The 12,667-nt window shown below is 46.1% G+C and overlaps 1 protein-coding gene across 1 annotated transcript in view; it reads right to left on the bottom strand.

Moving 5' to 3' along the window:
- Positions 1–12,667, bottom strand: part of LOC140471184 (natural resistance-associated macrophage protein 2-like) — a 199,706-nt gene that overhangs the window by 21,492 nt on the left and 165,547 nt on the right. The window lies entirely within an intron of this gene.

Here is a 12,667-nt window from a genome sequence, read left to right as displayed (position 1 = left end):
TGAAATAAAACATTGGAATGAGGTTCTTGAACTGTCATTAAAAACACAACCGTGTTTCATGTTCTTCATGGAAGAAGATGTGCTTTTCTGACCTGGACTGTCCTGTATGCGACCCTCATGTTACACGCACCAATACAATTGATGTCTAACTGTCTCTGAGCAAGAGACACCCCATTGGTTCACCGCGTTTGCATCCAACCAAACTTATCCTGATAAAGTCAGAAAAGACATGTAGTGTTCTGCATAGACTTATAAAATGTAGTAAGGCGCATTTGGATATGCAAAGATATGTAAATACACATTAAGACCAGCTAAGACTCATAAAAATTTGTGTAGAAAGACCCAGACAATATAAGAACCATTCCAGAGTATACAGCAAATGCTACCGAATAGTGGGCATTATTTGCAATCAAATTCCTAAAAATGCTAAAACAACAGAGCAGTGATAATGAGGTTCTTCAAGTTTGCTAGGATAGAGATAGACTGGGATAGGGGCATATATAAAGAGGGGGGGGGGGAAGTGATACCTGAAAGAAGTATAGAGAGAGCTGGAGAACCTCAGCAGATCTGGCAGCATCTGTGGAGAGAGAGATTGAGTTCATGTTTCAATGACCCTTCTTCAGAACTCTGTTTCTCTCTCCACAGGTACTGCCGAGTTTCTCCAGGGCTTTCTTCTATTTCCCTTTCTGAGTGCCCACAGGATTTTGCTCCTATTTCAAGTCATACTAGAACTATGTCCTTCGTCATGGTGGCTCTGTGGTTAGCACTGCTACCTTGCAGTGCCAGCGATCTGGGTTCGATTCCAGCCTCAGGCAACTGTCTGTGTGGAGTTTGCACGTTCTCCCTATGTCTGAGAGAGTTTGCTCTGGTTTTGTTCCCACAGTCTAAAGATGTGCAGGTTAGGGTGGATTAGCCATGCTTAAAATGCTGATATGTATTTATTGCCCGTCCCTAGTTTCCCCTTGAGAAGGCAGTGATGAGCTGCCATCTTGAACTGCTACAGTGTGTTTGCAAGAATGATCTTGAGGAAGAAAGGCTTGTCATATGAGGAGGGGTTAAGGGGTCAGCCATGGGAAATGCAGGGATTGGGAAGGGTGGAATCTGGGTGGGCTGCTCTTCGGTGGATCAGTGTGGACTCAATAGGTCGAATGGTCTGCTCCCACACTGTAGGGATTCGATATTTCCAGTCCAATTGTTGCATATGGTCCTTTAGAATTTACAAGTTTAAGCGGGCGAGTGGGGGAGTGGGGGGAGGTGGATTTGATTGAAGGTTTCAAGACACTGACAGGACAGATAAAGATAAATTGTTTCTAAAACCAAGAGTGTTCGCTGAGAATTAGGGCCGGACCATTCAGGCGAGATGTTGGGAAGGATTTCAACACACACAGGGTGGGGGAGGTTTGGAATTGTCTTCCACAAATGGCAAAGGATGCTGGGTCAGTTGTTAATTTTAACTCTGAGAGAGTTATGTTTTGTTAAGCAAAGGATGTTAAGGCATATGGGCCCAAGGCAGGTTTATGGAGTTAAGCCACAGATCAGAAATGATCTCGTTGAAGGGCGGAACAGGCATGAAGGGTTGAATGGCCTACTGCTCTTCCTCATTTCCTATGTTGTCGGAAAGAAGTGGAAAATTGGAGTATACCTCAGCAGGCGAACATTTGAGGAACAGTGACCAGAATATCATTAGGCTGAGAATAGTTACGGAAAAGGTCAAATGCTGAACTGGAGGAAAGCAACCTTTAGTGATCTGATCTGAAAATGGATCTGGCCCAGGGGAAAATGAGTGATTTGAGACCAATGAAGAGAAAGTGACTGAGGTCCAGGAGAGACACATTATGGAAAGTCATGCAGAGCTAGAGCTGTACAGCTTTTGCAAATGTAGAGATTGAAATGAAACAGGAAAATGAGGCAGATGAGATGCGTAAGGTCTATAATACAATAGGAGAACAAGCTGAATGTAGAATGTACAGAAGGGGCTTAAAACTGGAATAAGAGTAAGTATGTAAGTTAGATCGCTGAGCTTGAAGGTCTGTTTTCAGACCTTTCATCACCATGACTAGGTAACATCATCAGTGAGAATCTCCGGTGAAGTGCTGGTGGGATGGCCTGCCTCTCTATTTGTAGGCCTTCGTTTCTTAAGGTGGGTGACGTCATTTCCAGTTCTTTACCTCAAGCGAAGGTAGATCGGATCTAAATCAATGTGTTTATTGATGGAGTTCTGGTTAGAGTGCCATGCCTCGAAGAATGCTCGTGTGTGTATATGTTTCACCTGTCCTAGGATGTGTTTGTTGTCCCAGTCAAAGTGGTGTCTTTCTTTGTCTGTATGTACAGAAACTCGTGAGAGTGGGTCATGTCTTTCGGTGGCCTGTTGAGGTTCATGTATCCTGGAGGCAGGTTTCCTGCTAGTTTGTCTGATGTAGTGTTTTTTACAGTTCTTGCATGGTATCTTATAAATTCCATTAGTTTTGCTGGTAGTATCTAATGGATCCTTTAGGTTCACTAGTCGCTGTTTGTGTGTTGGTAGGTTTGTGGGCTACCATGATGCCAAGGGATCTGAGTAGTCTGGAAGTCATTTCTGATACGTTTTTGATGTAAGGTAATGTGGCTATAGTTTTTGGTTGCGTTGTGTCTGCTTGTTTGGGTTTGTTTCTGAGGAATCAACAGATTGTGTTTATCGGGTACCCGTTTTTCTTGAAAACATTGTATAGATATTCTTGTTCTGCTTTTTGTGGTTCTTAGGTGCAGCAGTGTGATGTAGCTTATTGAAATAATGTCATGAGGCAGCTCTGTTAGTGGGTGTTGGGATGACAAAGGTGTCATCTACGTAGCGGACCCAAAGTTTGGGTTGGATAGATGGGAGGGCAGCTTGTTCAAGTCTCTGTATTACTGCTTCTGCTGTGAGCCCTGATATTGGTGATCCCATAGGTGTTCCGTTGACTTGTTTGTAGGTTTTGTTATTGAATGTGAAGTGGGTTATGAGGCACAGGTCTACTAGCTTGAGGATGTTATCTTTGCTGATGAAGTTGGTGCTGTCTCGTGTTTGCGGTCCTGGCGTTCCGAGTAATGATGCCAATGTTTCTTTGGCCAGGTTGATCTTAATTGATGTGAAAAGGGCTGTTACATCAAAACAGACCATTATTTTGTCCTCTTCTATCTCGGTATCTTTGATGGCGTTCAGGAATTCCTGGGTGGAGTGAATGGAGTGGCGTGAATCTTCAATTAGGTGTTTTAGGTTTCGGTCAAGTTCTTTGACTAGTCTGTATGTTGGTGTGCCAGGTAGGGAGACTATGGGTCTGAGCGGGGCACCAGATTTGTGTATTTTTGGTAATCCGTAGAAGCGCGATGTGTTGGATCCATCTGGTTTCATGTTTTGGAAGTCTGGCCTGTTTAATTCTCCTGATTTTTTAAGTACTGTTAGAAAGGATGAGATTCTGTTGACTGCTGTGGATTTGGATCTACCGCCACCTGCTGGTAAGTGTCAGTATCTGCAAGTAGAACGTTTGCCTTTTTAAGATAGTCAAAGTTAAAAATCCCACAACACCAGGTTATAGTCCAACAGGTTTATTTGGAAGCACTAGCTTTCGGAGTGCTGCTCCTTCATCAGATGGTTCTGCAGCATAAGATCATAGACACAGAATTATAGTAAATGTTTACAGTATAATGCAACTGAAATTATATCTTGAAAAAGACCTGGATTGTTTGTTAAGTCTCTCATCTTTTAGAATGACCATGCCAGTTTCAGTTCTTCCATATGTAAATCGCAGAACTTTTTTAAAGTTACATTCTCAAGTGAACTTTAACAATTGGTGTCATGCCGGCCCAGAAAGTGCATTTAATGTGTGAGGTGCCCTGTGTGAGGCTGTCTGTGCCACAATGGTCAGACTGACTCTAATCTAAAACAACAGAGTTACAGAATCTTACATGGATTCATGCAGTTTTTGAGCAAACTAAAATGTAATTCTGCAAGTACAAATTCACCCCACAAACCTATATATGTGCATGTGCGCATATGGGTGAGCATATGTATGTGGGGGAGGGGGGTGGTGTTAAGAGTGTCTGTGAGAGGGTGTGTGTATGTGTGTGCAGTGGGGTCACCTGTAGTGTGACATGAACCCAAGGTCCCAGTTGAGCCCATCCCCATGGGTAACGAACTTGGCTATCAGCCTCCGCTCGGCCACTTTGCGTTATCGCCTGTCCCAAAGTCCATCTTGGAGTCCGAATGTCCCAGACCGCTGAAGTGTTCTCTGACTGGGAGGGAGCACTCCTGTCTGGTGATTGGTGTGCAGTGCCCATTCATCCGTTGCTGTAGCCTCTGCTCAGTCTCACCAATGTACCAAGCCTCAGGACATCTTTGCCTGCAGCGTATGAGGTAGACAACATTGGCTGAGTCACATGAGTACCTGCCACATACATGATGGGAGGTGTCCCCACGTGTAATGGTGGTATCCACGTCCACACTCTGACATGTCCTGCAGCATCTACTGTGACAAGGTTGTATGGAGTTGTCCTGAAGGCCAGGCAGTTTGCTATGAACCGTGATCTGTTTGAGGTTTGGTGGTTGTTTAAAGGTGAGAGGTGGAGGCGTGGGGAAGGTCTTGGCGAGCTGCTGATCCTCATCGATAATGTGTTGTAGGCTGTGAAGAACATGGTGTAGTTTTTCAGCTCCTGGGAAGTACTGACCAACGAAGGGTACCCTGTTGGTTGCAGCACGTGTCTGTCTCCTGAGGAGGTTATTACTGTTTCTCACTGTGGTACGTCGGAACTGGCGGTCAATGAATTGAGCATCATACCCCGTTATTATGAGGACATCCCTGAGTACTTCCAGGTACCTGTCACACTCCTCCACATCTGAGCAGATCCGGTGTACGCATAGGGCTTGTCCAGAGGGGATGGCTGTTTTAATATGTTTCGGGTGGAAGCTGGAGAAGTGTAGCATCGTGAGGTTATCCATGGGTTTGTGGTAGTGTGTGGTGCTGAGGTGCCCGTCCTTGATGGAGATACATGTGTCCAAGAATGAGACAGATGGTAGAGAGTAGTCCGTGGTGAGTTTGATGGTGCCTCACAACCCACTTCACATTCAATAACAAAATCTACAAACAAGTTAACGGAACACCTAAGGGATCACCAATATCAGGGCTCACAGCAGAAGCAGTAATACAGAGACTTGAACAAGCTGCCCTCCCATCTATCCAACCCAAACTTTGGGTCCGCTACGTAGATGACACCTTTGTCATCCCAACACCCACTAACAGAGCTGCCTCATGACATTATTTCAATAAGCTACATCACACTGCAGCACCTAAGAACCACAAAAAGCAGAACAAGAATATCTATACAATGTTTTCAAGAAAAACGGGTACCCGATAAACACAATCTGTTGATTCCTCAGAAACAAACCCAAACAAGCAGACACAACGCAACCAAAAACTATAGCCACATTACCTTACATCAAAAACGTATCAGAAATGACTTCCAGACTACTCAGATCCCTTGGCATCATGGTAGCCCACAAACCTACCAACACACAAACAGCGACTAGTGAACCTAAAGGATCCATTAGATACTACCAGCAAAACTAATGGAATTTATAAGATACCATGCAAGAACTGTAAAAAACACGACATCGGACAACACACACATCCTAGAACAGGCGAAACAAAGACACACACGAGCATTCTTAGAGGCATGGCACTCTAACCAGAACTCCATCAATAAACACATTGATTTAGATCCGATCTACCTTCGCTTGAAAAAAAAACGGAAATGACATCACCCACCTGAAGAAACCAAGACGTATAAAGAGAGAGGCGGGCCCCATACCACCAGCACTTCACCAGAGACTGTCATTGATGATGTTATGTAGTATGGTGATGAAATGTCTGAAAACAAACTTTCAAGCTCAGTGAGCAACCTTACATACTTATCATCAACCTGAGCTACAAATCTTCTCAAAAATCACTAATGGAATATGTGTGGCAAAGCAAGACGAAGAATACATTTATGCTGAACATAAAAAGGAACCCAAAACTGTTTTATAAATATAGCAACAGTAAAACAATGGTCAAATGAAGAATGGGCTTTTTACAGACCAAAAGTGAACACCACCCCCTGCAAGTTCCCCTCCAAGCCCCTCACCATCCTGACTTGGAAATATATCACCGTTCCTTCAGTGTCGCTGGGTCAAAATCCTGGAATTCCCTCCCTCAGGGCATTGTGGATCTACCCACAGCACATGGACTGCAGCGGTTCAAGATGGCAGCTCACCCCCACCTTCTCAAGGGGGCAACTAGGGACAGGGCAAAAAATGCTAGGCCCAGCCCGTGACACCCATGCCCCTTGATTGAATAAATAGAAGAAAACTTCTGAAAACTTGTAAAAACCTGTACAAAAGATCGCAATCATTTAGGAAAGAACTCTCAAGGCCTGTTAAGACCTGTAAAAGTTAGCAATGGCCCTAAATACCTCTGAAAGCTCATTTACCCATTTATCCTCAGATCGACTCGTAAACAATTCAAACAGATACATGTCATAATGGCTCAAAGGCCAAGAAAATACTGTAAAGAAATTTAGAGATGTGTAAGGATGTAGAAACATTGGAGTAGGCCATTCGGTCTCTCTCCCTCACTGTGCTATTCAACAGGCTGATCTCCTGCCTCGGCTCCCAGCTGCTCCCATCATTCCTCGACTTCCTGAGAGAGGCATCAAACTCTGGAATGAACATCCTCAATCAATGAGGATCCACCCCCACCTCTGGTGTGAGAGAATTTCAATGACTCACACACCCCTCTGAGTGAAGAAATGCCTCCTTATCTCAGTCCAAAATGATCATCCCTTCCCCTCCTCACTCCCCCCCCCCCCAAATTTGTGTTCTAGATTTCCCCAGCCAGGAGGTAACAATCTCTCAGTATGGACCCTGTCAAAACCCTTTGAAATCGAGTCTGCCTCAGTGCTCAACTCCAGTGAACATCAACCCAGTTTACTCAGACTCTTATCACCTCCAGGCCAAGCTCATTTTTGTTTCGGTCGCCGACACCAACACTGCGGATTGCCTTTCGCGTGCGATCTGACCATAGTCACCTTCCAGTGCAGCCAATCCTCCTGACTCTGATACCCTGGCTGACCTTCTCAAACTGGCCTGCTGGATTGCTTGCTGGATTGGCGAGTTGATTTTTTTTTTGTGATTCATGTGCAAGGACATCCAAACCCCACAGAAGGCAAACACTTACTCAGCTTCACAGCTTTGAAAAAAATATGCAGCCTCTGTATTCTCCTGATGGACCAAGATGGACAATTTCACATTTGCTCACAGCAGAACCCCATCTCCATCTTCTTGCATTCCTGATGAAGGGCTTATGCCCGAAACGTCGACTCTCCTGCTCCTCGGATGCCGCCTGACCTGCTGTGCTTTTCCAGCGCCACCCTTTTCAACTCTGACTTCTCCAGCATCTGCAGTCCTCACTTTCTCCTGATCACTTAACCTGTCTGCATGCCTTTGACTGGCTGATTTATTGCTGTCATGTGTACCACGATACAGTGAAAAGTGTTGCTTTGCATGCTGTACAGGCAGATTGCACCATCCAAAGTGCATCAGGGTTGCAGACAGAGGAGAGAGAGAGAGAGAGATCAGAATTAACATTTGAGATCCAGTCAAAAGTCTGTTAACAGTAGGGAAGAAGCTGTTCCTGAATCTAGTTGTATGTGTTTTCAAACTTTTATATCTTCTGCCCAATGGAAGAGGGTGGAAGAGAGTGTATCTGGGGTGGGAGGGGTCTTTGATGATGTTGGCTGCCTTCCCAAGGCAGTGGGAAGTGTAGATGGAGTCAATGGATGGAAGGTTGGTTTGTGTGTTGGACTGGGCTGGGTTCACAACTCTCTGCAGTTTCTTACAGTCCTGGGCAGAGCAGTTGCCAAACTAATGCATGATGCACCCGGATAGGCCATTGTATGGTGCATCTATAAAACTTGGTCAGAGTCCTCGTGGACAATGTCAAATTTCTTTTGCTTCCTGAGGAAGCAGGGACGACGTTGTGCTTTCTTGACCGTTGCATTGACGTGGGTGGACCAGGAGAGATTGTTGGTGACCGCCACTCCCAGGAACTCAAAGCTCTCAAGAACCTCCCCCTCAGCACCATTGATACAGACAGGGGCACGTACTCCACTCTGCTTCCTGAGGTCAATAAGCAGTTCCTTCATTTTGCTGACGTTGAGGGAGAGATTATTGTCTTTACACCATGCCTCTTTCCTGTGCTCAGTCTCGATGTTGTTCAAGTTGACAAGGGTGGTGTCGTCAGCAAACTTGCAACTGGAGTTGGGGCGGAATTTGGACACATAGTGGTGAACCTTGTGACGATGCTGCCACTTTCAAAAGGTACTTTTGTCCTAGTTTTATTTGAAGAGAGGCCGTAAAGGCAGAGGAGGAGTCCGGGGTGTTTAATAGTTTAACAATGGAAAGGGAGTGGACAGTTCTCCTCAATCAGGTTTTTTTCAGTACTTTTTGTGCTGCAGCATTCTCAAGACGTTGGAGTCTGGAAGTGCCGCAAGCTTCAGGTAAGGATTCCTCTGACCTCCGAAATCCCTCTCTGGATGTTGTTCCCTCCTGCCTGTAAGAATCTGTACTTGAATTTACCTTTCTACCAAGTGGTGTGTTTACGGGATGTTACTGTTTTGGAACAGCTGGTTAGTTAAGTTACTGTATCTGGTCAGTTAGGTTTTCCAATAGTTAAATTGGAACCTTGCTCTCCCGACGTCCCCAACAGTACCCTTCCAGCGACACTCTCATTTGTTTGACTGAACTGGTTCTCATCCTTAACAATTTCTCCTTCGAATCCTCCAGACCAAATGGGTAGCCATGGGCACCCGTATAGGCCCCAGTTATGCCTGTCTCTTTGTTGGCTACGTAGAACAGTCCATCTTCCATAATTTCACCGGCACCACTCCCCACCTCTTCCTCCGCTGCATTGATGACTGCATTGGTGCCACCTCATGCTCCCATGAGGAGGTTGAGCAATTCATCAACTTCACCAACACATTCCACCCTGACCTTAAATTTACCTGGACCATCTCTGACACCTCCCTCCCCTTCCTGGACCTCTCCATCTCCATCAACGACGACCAACTCAACACTGACAGTTTTTAACAAACCCACCGACTCGTACAGCTACACCTCTTCCCACCCTACCTCCTGCATAAATGCCATCCTGTATTCCCAATTCCTCTGCCTCCGCCGTATCTGCTCCCAGGAGGACCAGTTCCACCACACAACACACCAGATGGCCTCCTTCTTTAAAGGCCATAATTTCCCCTCCCACATGGTTAAAGATGCCCGCCAACGCATCTCGTCCACATCCCGCACCTCTGCCCTCAGACCCCACCCCTCCAACCGTAACAAGGACAGAACGCCCCTGGTGCTCACCTTCCACCCTACCAACCTTCGCATAAACCAAATCATCCGCTGACATTTCCGCCACCTCCAAACAAACCCTACCACCAGGGATATATTTCCCTCCCCACCCCTTTCTGCCTTCCACAAAGACCGTTCCCTCCGTGACTACCTGGTCAGGTCCACGACCCCCCCCTACAACCTACCCTCCCATCCTGGCACTTTCCCCAGACACCGCAGGAACTGTAAAACCTGCGCCCACACCTCCTCCCTCACCTCTATCCAAGGCCCTAAAGGAGCCTTCCACATCCATCAAAATTTTACCTGCACATCCACTAATATCATTTATTGTATCTGTTGCTCTCGATGCAGTCTCCGCTACACTGTGGAGACTGGACGCCTCCTATTAGAGCGCTTCACTGAACATCTCTGGGACACCCGCACCAATCAATCCCACCAGCCCGTGGTCCAACATTTCAACTCCCCCTCCCACTCTGCCGAGGACATGGAGGTCCTGGGCCTCCTCCACCTGGGCTCCCTCATTACCCGACGCCTGGAGGAAGAACGCCTCATCTTCCGCCTCGGAACACTTCAACCCCAGGGCATCAATGTGGACTTCATCAGTTTCCTCATTTCCCCTTCCCCCACCTTGCCCCAGTTCCAACCTTCCAGCTCAGCACCGTCCCCATTACCTGTCCTATCTGCCAATCCCCCTTCCCACCTATCTGCTCCACCCTCCCCTGTGACCTATCACCTCCATCTTCACCCCCATTCACCTATTGTACTCTTTGCTACCTTCTCCCCCGCTACTTTCCTGCCTCTATTCTTGAGAAAGGGCTTTTGCCTGAAATGTCGATTTTCCTGCTCCTCGGATGCTGCCTGACCTGCTGTGCTTTTCCAGCATCACTCTGATCTAAACAATACATGAGATCACTGCATCAGAGTCACTGATGTCAAGAGCAATGCCTAAAGCCCAGGCACTGATCCAAGGTACAACCAGCCAACATGAAAATGGCTGATTTTATTCTCACTCTCTATTTTCCATCTGTTACCTAGTCCACAATTGCTGTTCATACATTCGTCCTAATCTCATGAGCTCTGATCTTGTGTGGCACCTTAGTGAGCAGTTTCTCATGACCCACTGGATCCCTCTTAGTTATCTAGCTAGCTACGCCCTCAAAGCACTTGAATGGATTTTCTAAGCACGACTTTGCTTTCGCTAATATGCTTTGACTCTATCTAACCATGTTAGGATTTTCTGAATGCTCTCTTGCCACCTCCATAATAATAGACCAGTCAAAGACTTATTGAGGTCTGTGAAAAGTTGGGAACACCCATTGAAACTCTCAAAGGATCGTAAAGACTTCCACATAAGCATAGAATCATACAGCACAGAAACAGACCCTTTGGTATAACCAGTCCACACCGACCATGTTCCTAAACTAAACTAGTCCCTTCCGCCTGCTCCTGGCCCATATCCCTCCAAACCTTTCCTATTCATGTCCTTATCCAAATATCTTTTAAACATTGTAACTGTACCCACATCCATCACATCCTGAAGAAGTTCATTCCACACACGAACCACTCTCTGTATAAAACAATTGCCCTTCATGTCCTTTATAAATCTTTCTTCTCCCACCTTAAAAATATAGTTATGAACTTCCCATTTTTTTAAGATTAGATGAGATTAGATTCCCTACGGTATGGAAACAGGCCCTTTGGCCCAACAAGTCCACACCAGCCCTCTGACGAGTAACTCACCCAGACTCATTCCCTTACCCTATATTTACCCCTGACAACACTATGGGCAATTTCCCATGGCCAATTCACCTAAACTGCACATCTTTGGATTGTGGGAGGAAACCCACGGAGACATGGGGAGAATGTGCAAACTCCACACGGACAGTGGCCCTAAGGGTGGAATCAAGACCATAAGACATAGGAGTGGAAGTAAGGCCATTCGGCCCATCGAGTCCACTCCGCCATTCAATCATGGCTGATGCGCATTTCAGCTCCACTTACCAGCATTCTCCCCGTAGCCCTTAATTCCTCTAGACAACAAGAACCTATCAATCTCGGCCTTGAAGACATTTAGCGTCCCGGCTTCCACTGCACTCCGTGGCAATGAATTCCACAGGCCCACCACTCTCTGGCTGAAGAAATGTCTCCGCATTTCTGTTCTGAAATGACCCCCTCTAATTCTAAGGCTGTGTCCACGGGTCCTAGTCTCCTCGCCTAACAGAAACAATTTCCTAGCATCCACCTTTTCAAAGCCATGTATTATTTTGTACGTCTCTATTAGATCTCCCCTTAATCTTCTAAACTCCAACGAATACAATCCCAGTATCCTCAGCCGTTCCTCATATGCTAGACCTGTCATTCCAGGGATCATCCGTGTGAATCTCCGCTGGACACGTTCCAGTGCCAGTATGTCCTTCCTGAGGTGTGGGGACCAAAACTGGACACAGTACTCCAAATGGGGCCTAACCAGAGCTTTATAAAGTCTTAGTAGTATATCTCTGCTTTTATATTCCAACCCTCTTGACATAAGAGACAACATTGCATTCGCTTTCTTAATCACAGACTCAACCTGCATGTTGACCTTTAGAGAATCCTCGACTAGCACTCCCAGATCCCTTTGTGCTTTGGCTTTATTAATTTTCTCACCATTTAGAAAGTAGTCCATGCTTTTATTCTTTTTGCCAAAGTGCAAGACCTCGCACTTGCTCACGTTAAATTCCATCAGCCATTTCCTGGACCACTCTCCCAACCTGTCTAGATCCTTCTGTAGCCTCCCCACTTCCTCAGTACTACCTGCCTGTCCACCTAACTTCGTATGATCGGCAAACTTCACTAGAATGCCCCCAGTCCCTTCATCCAGATCATTAATATATAATGCGAACAGCTGTGGCCCCAGCACCGAACCCTGCGGGACACCGCTCGTCACCGGCTGCCATTCTGAAAAAGAACCTTTTATCCCAACTCTCTGCCTTCTGTTAGACAGCCAATCCTCAATCCATCCCAGCAGCTCACCTCGAACACCATGGGCCCTCACCTTGCTCAGCAGCCTCCCGTGTGGCACCTTATCAAAGGCCTTTTGAAAGTCTAGATAGACCACATCCACTGGGTTTCCCTGGTCTAACCTACTTGTTACCTCTTCAAAAAATTCCAACAGGTTTGTCAGGCATGACCTCCCTTTACTAAATCCATGTTGACTTGTTCTAATCAGACTCTGCTCTTCCAAGAATTTAGAAACCTCATCCTTAATGATGGATTCTAGAATTTTAC

The sequence above is a fragment of the Chiloscyllium punctatum genome, chromosome X (genome assembly GCF_047496795.1).
Source record: "Chiloscyllium punctatum isolate Juve2018m chromosome X, sChiPun1.3, whole genome shotgun sequence".
Taxonomy (NCBI): Eukaryota; Metazoa; Chordata; class Chondrichthyes; order Orectolobiformes; family Hemiscylliidae; genus Chiloscyllium; species Chiloscyllium punctatum.
This window is presented reverse-complemented; position numbering and strand designations above follow the sequence as displayed.